Source organism: Miscanthus floridulus, chromosome 3, assembly GCF_019320115.1.
Source record: "Miscanthus floridulus cultivar M001 chromosome 3, ASM1932011v1, whole genome shotgun sequence".
NCBI classification, from domain to species: domain Eukaryota; kingdom Viridiplantae; phylum Streptophyta; class Magnoliopsida; order Poales; family Poaceae; genus Miscanthus; species Miscanthus floridulus.
In genome coordinates, this window is record NC_089582.1 from 30,635,160 (window position 1) to 30,641,503 (window position 6,344).

Consider the following 6,344-nt stretch of genomic DNA (forward strand, 5'->3'; position numbering starts at 1 on the left):
TGCGCGAAAATCAGAACTTCTGACCCCCTGTCAGAACTTCTGATTTTCACAGTCCGAATCAGGGAGAGTCCAAACTCAATCCCAACTATTCCAAACTCGTGGGAAACTTAGAAAATAAGTCTTGGAGAGGTTTTCTACTGGGATAAGACCAACCCCCTCTATATATATATGAGAGGATCATGGACGATTGAGTTCCCATCTATCCAATCGTCAAAAACACAACATATCAATAACTCCTTTTATCCTAATTTCCCTCTCTCAACCCCTCCTGATGTTCGTTGAGTTTCCTGGTGAGATTCAGCAGCATCCTAGGCGACCTTGCTGGTCCTAGGAGATCCTCCACGTGCTCCTTCCCGACGGGTCTTTCTGGGAGAAGTTCAGGAGCGTTTTCAGCCAAGAACGAGCTCTACATCGGCCTTATCGGTCTCTAGATCGGTTTCGTCGATTACGCTGCATTCTTGCGGTGTTGCAGGTTGATCTACAACCTCTTTGGGCGTCCAAGGCCCTGCTGGTGTGTTGGCTTAGAGTCATCTTCAATGTCAACATACTTTTTGGTGACTCCGCTGGGGAAAGCGAAGCAATCCAAGATTCAATCTAAAATCAGCATGGGAAGCAAGGGTGATGATGCAGGTGAGAAGGGCGACAAGACTCACAACCCTCATGATGCTAACATCAACCATCTCGAGACCGTTGAAGAGCTTCCCGAGGAGCTGAAGCAACAAGTAGAGGCTAAGTTCAACGCCATTCTGAAGGCTTTTCTTCAGAGTTGCACTAAAGATCGGTGGGACAAGGTCACCCAATACAAGGAGCCAGAGTTCAGCGAGTTGATCACTTCTACATCATTCGCACCCGCTGCATCGGAGGTAAGGATCACTGAACCTAAATATGATGAGGATCTTTATCCTACACATGCCAATTACGCTACAATGATGGAAGATCATAAGAAAGTAATAGATAAGAATCTTTTAGCTGCGATAAATATGATCATGGCTCGTTTTGATAAGTTACAAGGGAAAACAACCAATGGTAACCAATCGGGTGTTGCTTCTTCTTCTAAACAACCTGAGTTTGGCATGCCTTTAAATTTTTATGAAAACCAAGGGTTATATGCAGCAGCAAATAAGGGCAAATCGGCCCCTTCAGCATTTGAAACTGATAAGGCCAGTTTAGCCGGTGTTGCTCCATCTTCACAATAGGTTATCTACGATCAAAATTCGGCTCAAAACACATGAACCGATCAAAGATCAGCAACAAACCGAGCTTCGGCGGGGCAAAACACGGTTCTTCCAAACCCACCGAAGTCACCAAGTCAAATCCCTATACTTGATAATACACCTACTGCTCCTTCTACTGATTTTAATGAAACTTTGAATCAGTTTAGAGAGGAATTGTTTAAATCACTTGAGGAAAGTTTGGGTGTACAAATCAAGCCTAGTAGAACTACATACCACAAACCATACCCTTTGCATTTTGATTTTATGAAAGCACCTGATGGGTGGAGGGTGCCTGATTTTAATAAATTTAGTGGTTATGATAGTAAATCAACCATAGAGCATATTAACATGTTTCTTGCACAATTGGGTGAAGCTAGTGCTTTTGATTTTATGAAAGTTTATAATTTTCCTTTGTCACTTACCGTCATAGCTTTTGCATGGTTTACTTCATTACCATCTTGTTCTATTGGTTCATGGGCTGAATTAGAAGAAAAGTTTCATAATCACTTTTATAATGGTGCTCATGAAACTAGATTGTCTCACCTTGCATCCGTTCGTCAAGGGCGTGATGAGTCTCTCCTTGATTTTTTCAAACGATTTAGAGAAATTAAGAACCGGCGTTTTCATTTGATGATTTCAGAAAGAGACTTAACTGATTTATGTTTTGCTGGTTTGCGTCCAAGTATTAGGCCCATGCTGCCCGACTCCGTCCGCCTCACTCTGACTCGCACGTGCACCCCGCCCTTGATGCTACGCTTGTAGCTCCTCATGTCGAGATGGACGGCCACGCAACCCACCCCCCGTCAGCCTCGCCCCCGCCTCACATGCGCACCTTGCCCCTCGTTGCGCCCCGCTCCTTCCCTTGACCCTCTCTCTTTGCTTGGGAGGGACCCGAAGCCGGCCCCCAGCTCGCTGCGCCCCCATCCGCCGGTGCCTAGCTCTGTCGCGCCCCATCCCCCGGCGCCCGGGCCGTGCACCCATTACTCACCGTGCCCCCATGAAACACTTGCAACATGAAACACTTGGATGCAACATTCGTCGGACACAGATGAAATATTTGCAACATCTAGATAAAACACTTGCAACATGTGTTTGAAACATATGCAACATTCAGATAATACACTTACAACATGTGTGTGAAACATATGCAACATCCCGATAAAATACTTGCTGCAACATACGTCTAAAACAGATGAAACTTTTTTTCAAAACGCTCAAAACATACCACCGAAAAAACTTGTAAAAATATGCAACATGTGCAACATCCCGATCTACTTTTGCAACATCCATATGTAACAATTGCACCATACCTCTAAACACATACATTTACAATATAAGGGAGGGGAAGGCTGGGGACGATCGATTCCGGTCGTCGGGGTGGGATCCGGCGGCGCGCGAGCACCATCAACACCGGCCACGCTTGTGGGTGCCCTTGGCTCGGCTGGGGAAGACCTAAGGTGCCATGCCACGTGCGTCCCAGCGGCCATGGCGGGGTCAGCGGCGTGCCCGACGACGATGGGCAACGGACGGCGACAGAGCGAGTGACGCATGTGATTGGGATGGAGGTGAGCGGTGCAGGGAGGGAGGGCGGGTGGCGTGGCCAGCTATGGGGGACGGGCACAGCGTGGTAGCCGGACGAGCGCGCGGTGGGGGAAGGGGGCGGACGGTTGAGCGGCCACGCTGCTTCGAACGTTGGCGCGGATAAGCATACGAGGCACCGGGGATTTGTTTTTTCTGAGAGAGATGATGCCTGCTCCTGTGGAGCCACGTCCGGACGGGAGTCACAGACGGACGCCCGTGTTAGATCATTATCAAAAGACAGGGATGGATCACAGCGATGGTAAAGAAAAAAAATACAAATTTATGATAGAGCTGAAGACAGTACAACGATGCATGTACGCTTGATTTTCTTTTATACTAGCCACCTGACCACACAACCAACACGCCGAAACGCGCCAAAACGCCGGCACTGTACTCTTCAACACAGCATCTTCACCTCGGACGCGAACCAGTCCATGGCTGACCGCGGCACGATCGGCACGGCGATGGCGTCCTCACCGTCGCTGTTCGTGACGGCGACGATGAAGCTCAACACGTTCTAGCGCGCTCGCGGGGCCGCCGTACACGGGCTCGCCCCCACCCAAAGTCCACGTGGCGGAACCCCGCGTGCCGGTTATCGGACACGATGAGCATGTTGCCCATCGCTAGGGACGGCCGCTGGCGCAGCGCCATCAGGTCGGCCATGGACCGCACATACTCGGCGCTCACCGCCAACCTCTTCGCCTCCCGCACCAGCTCCACCGAGTCACCCAGGGTGCCGCCGCCCCGCAGCGCCCCGGCGGTGGCGACCGCCGCCAGGTACACGCACGCGTTCCCGTAGTAGCCCGCGGGCAGGCCGAGGTCGCGCATGCCCCTGACGCTGGCGGCGATCACCAGGCGCGCGTCCTCGTCCGCGGAGATCTCCAGCGCCGCCGTGCGCGAGCGCCAGACGAACGCCGCGAGCGCCTCGAAGGTCGTGGCCTTGTTGCCGCCCCACTGCGCCGCCGAGGGGCCCTTCTTGATTGCGGCGACGTGGTCCGGGCCGAATGTGAAGGTCCGCATCACCATGTCGTCGCCCGGTGGTGGAAACGACGACGGTGGAGGCACTGGGTCGTACTCGTGGTGAGCGAACAATGGCCTTGGTGGGCTGCGAGCGTCCAGGATCTTGCGGGACAAAACGGGGGCGACGGTCAGTTCCGGGAGGCCGCGGGCGAGCTCGCCGACGGTGCGCATGAACTGCACGATGCCCGCGGCGTCGCACATGGTGTGGTTCAGCCGGAGCGCGAAGACGAAGCCGCCGCATCGCAACCGGGTCACCTAAGGGATACGTACGCAACATATACCACTGTATGCTTAGAGCATGAAAGATTACAAATTTACAATGACATGCATGCATATATCATGCATTTACAATCGTTCGCCACGTAGGACTACGTGCTGTATACCTGGATGAGCAGCAAGGGGCTGTTGAGCACACCGCCAGAGCCTTCGACGTCGAACAGCAGCTGATCCATGCAGGGGAACGGCGGCCTCAGCCTGGCTGCCTCGAGCTCGGCCATACACACGTCGGCATCTGCCTCCACAAACACCACCCCCTCGCCGGTGCAGTCGACGACCAGCTTCCGCCCCTCCACCTCCCTCAGCCTTCCAGCGACACTCGTAGAGAAACGACTTTCCGTCGACGGCCAAAAAACATTTAGTCCCAGTTTTAAATTGCAAACCGAGACTAAATGAGGCATAGGACCTTTAGTCACGGTTTGTAATAGAGACTGGGACTAATTCCAACCTTGAGTCCCGGTTTGTAATGGTTATCAAGACGTGTCAGTGTCAGAAGCTTTAGTCCCGGTTTGAAACACGAACCCAGACTAAAAGTGTGACTTTTAGTCTTGGTTTGAGACACGAACCCGAACTAAAGGTACCTTTAGTCCCCGTTTGTGTCTCAAACCTGGACTAAAGGTGCCTCCAAAATGAATTTAAAAGGAAAGCGTATCTTATCGAAGTCAGATGTCTGGTGGGAGTTGAGATGGCAACGCGCGCAAGGGCTGGAGTGGGAGATCTTGAGTTCGAATCTCTACAGTCACAACCGAGACTAAAAATCAAGACCCCGGGACTACATCTTGAGTTCGAATCTCCACAGTCACATCTGGGACTGAAAATCAAGACCATGGGACTAAAGCTAGCTTCTCTACTAGAGCGAGTGGGTAGTACGGCACCGGCGCCTCCTTGAGCTAAGCGTGCGGCGGACGACAGCCGTCGGGTTGTCGGCGGCGGCCGCAGATCCGCGGCCGCCATAGAAGAGGATGAACGGCACGTGCCAGCACAGCCCCACCTGGTCCTCAATGTCGGACAGGCGCTTGGTCTCGCGTCGCATCTGCCTTGCCGGGCCGACGAGCTCCGTCTCCCGCCGGCGCACGGCGAAGTCGAGCGTCATGATGATGATCGAGCACCAGAACAAACTATATGGTCCCCTTCCTACGAACAACCTGCTACATTGGATCAAGTTTATAGAGGTTGCACTTTGAGATGTCACCACTGTGTGTAGTACTGTGTAAAAGTCACGAGTGCGTCTGCGTCAGCAAGTTGGACCAAGGCTCCACCATGTTTTGGGAATATTACTCTTCTAGTCTTCTTGACATGGTGTTTCTAGATTCACAATTCCTATCTATCAGACGCCTGATTTTAGTCCGTTCAGGCGACGGTGCTTGTGCACCGGCCGCAGCCGCTCAGTGCATCAGAGACACCCGATGCGGCAGAGGCCTTTCGTCTCTCTGACGGTTCTGACATGAGGTGCATGCGTGCAAGTGCTTGGCATGGGTGGCCCGCGGAAAAAGTCCAAGCACAGGTGACGCAAAGCAGCATCTACACTAGAGGTTGAAGCGATCAAATCCAGTCATTCCATCAAAATTCAACGGCTGTAAAGCATCGCCAGAGAGATTACTACTTTTCAAGCACCTGTAAATTAGCATCTCCCTCCTAGGTTACAACAATTTATACCTTTATGTATTGTTATGTGCTGTTGTTGTCTCTCTACCTTCTAAAAAATTCTAAGCCAGCAATTCTCTATTAAAAATACCCATATGTCTATTAAAAATTGTTCGTATATAAGCTGATTGCCATATGGTGTTAGGTTGGCTCCACTGCCGAAAAACGTATACATCACCAACCAATTTTCTTTCATGAAAAAGATAGGAACGTCAATGTAGAGGCTATGGCTCTGCTTGGCAGCCAAGGGGGGAAAATAAGAGGGAAGAAGGTCGCGGCAATCCTAAATTAGACTTTACTAGCAGATGCCCGTGCGTTGCAACGGGTGTTACACTCTCCACTTGATACTTTCTTTCAACATATATTTCTTAACTTGGGAACATTACAGGATTCTATCTTAAATTGAATACTACAGCAGAAAAGCATCTCTGACTTTTTTTTTACTTCTGTACATAGTGAATTTACATGTGTACACTTCCTTAAAAAGCTAATAAAACCAATTTAAGTTGAATACTACAACAGAAAAGTCATCTCATCACTGAATGCAAAAGAAGGGGACATTGTCCATTGCAACGCTCAAATTTGATCATGTAGTTTGATTTTACCATG

General features: G+C 50.7%; 1 pseudogene; it reads right to left on the reverse strand.

Annotated features, from left to right (window-relative positions):
• Positions 1 to 3,192: 3,192 nt before the first annotated feature.
• Positions 3,193 to 5,184, reverse strand: LOC136545367 (benzyl alcohol O-benzoyltransferase-like; annotated as a pseudogene).
• Between the last annotated feature and the right edge of the window lie 1,160 nt (positions 5,185 to 6,344).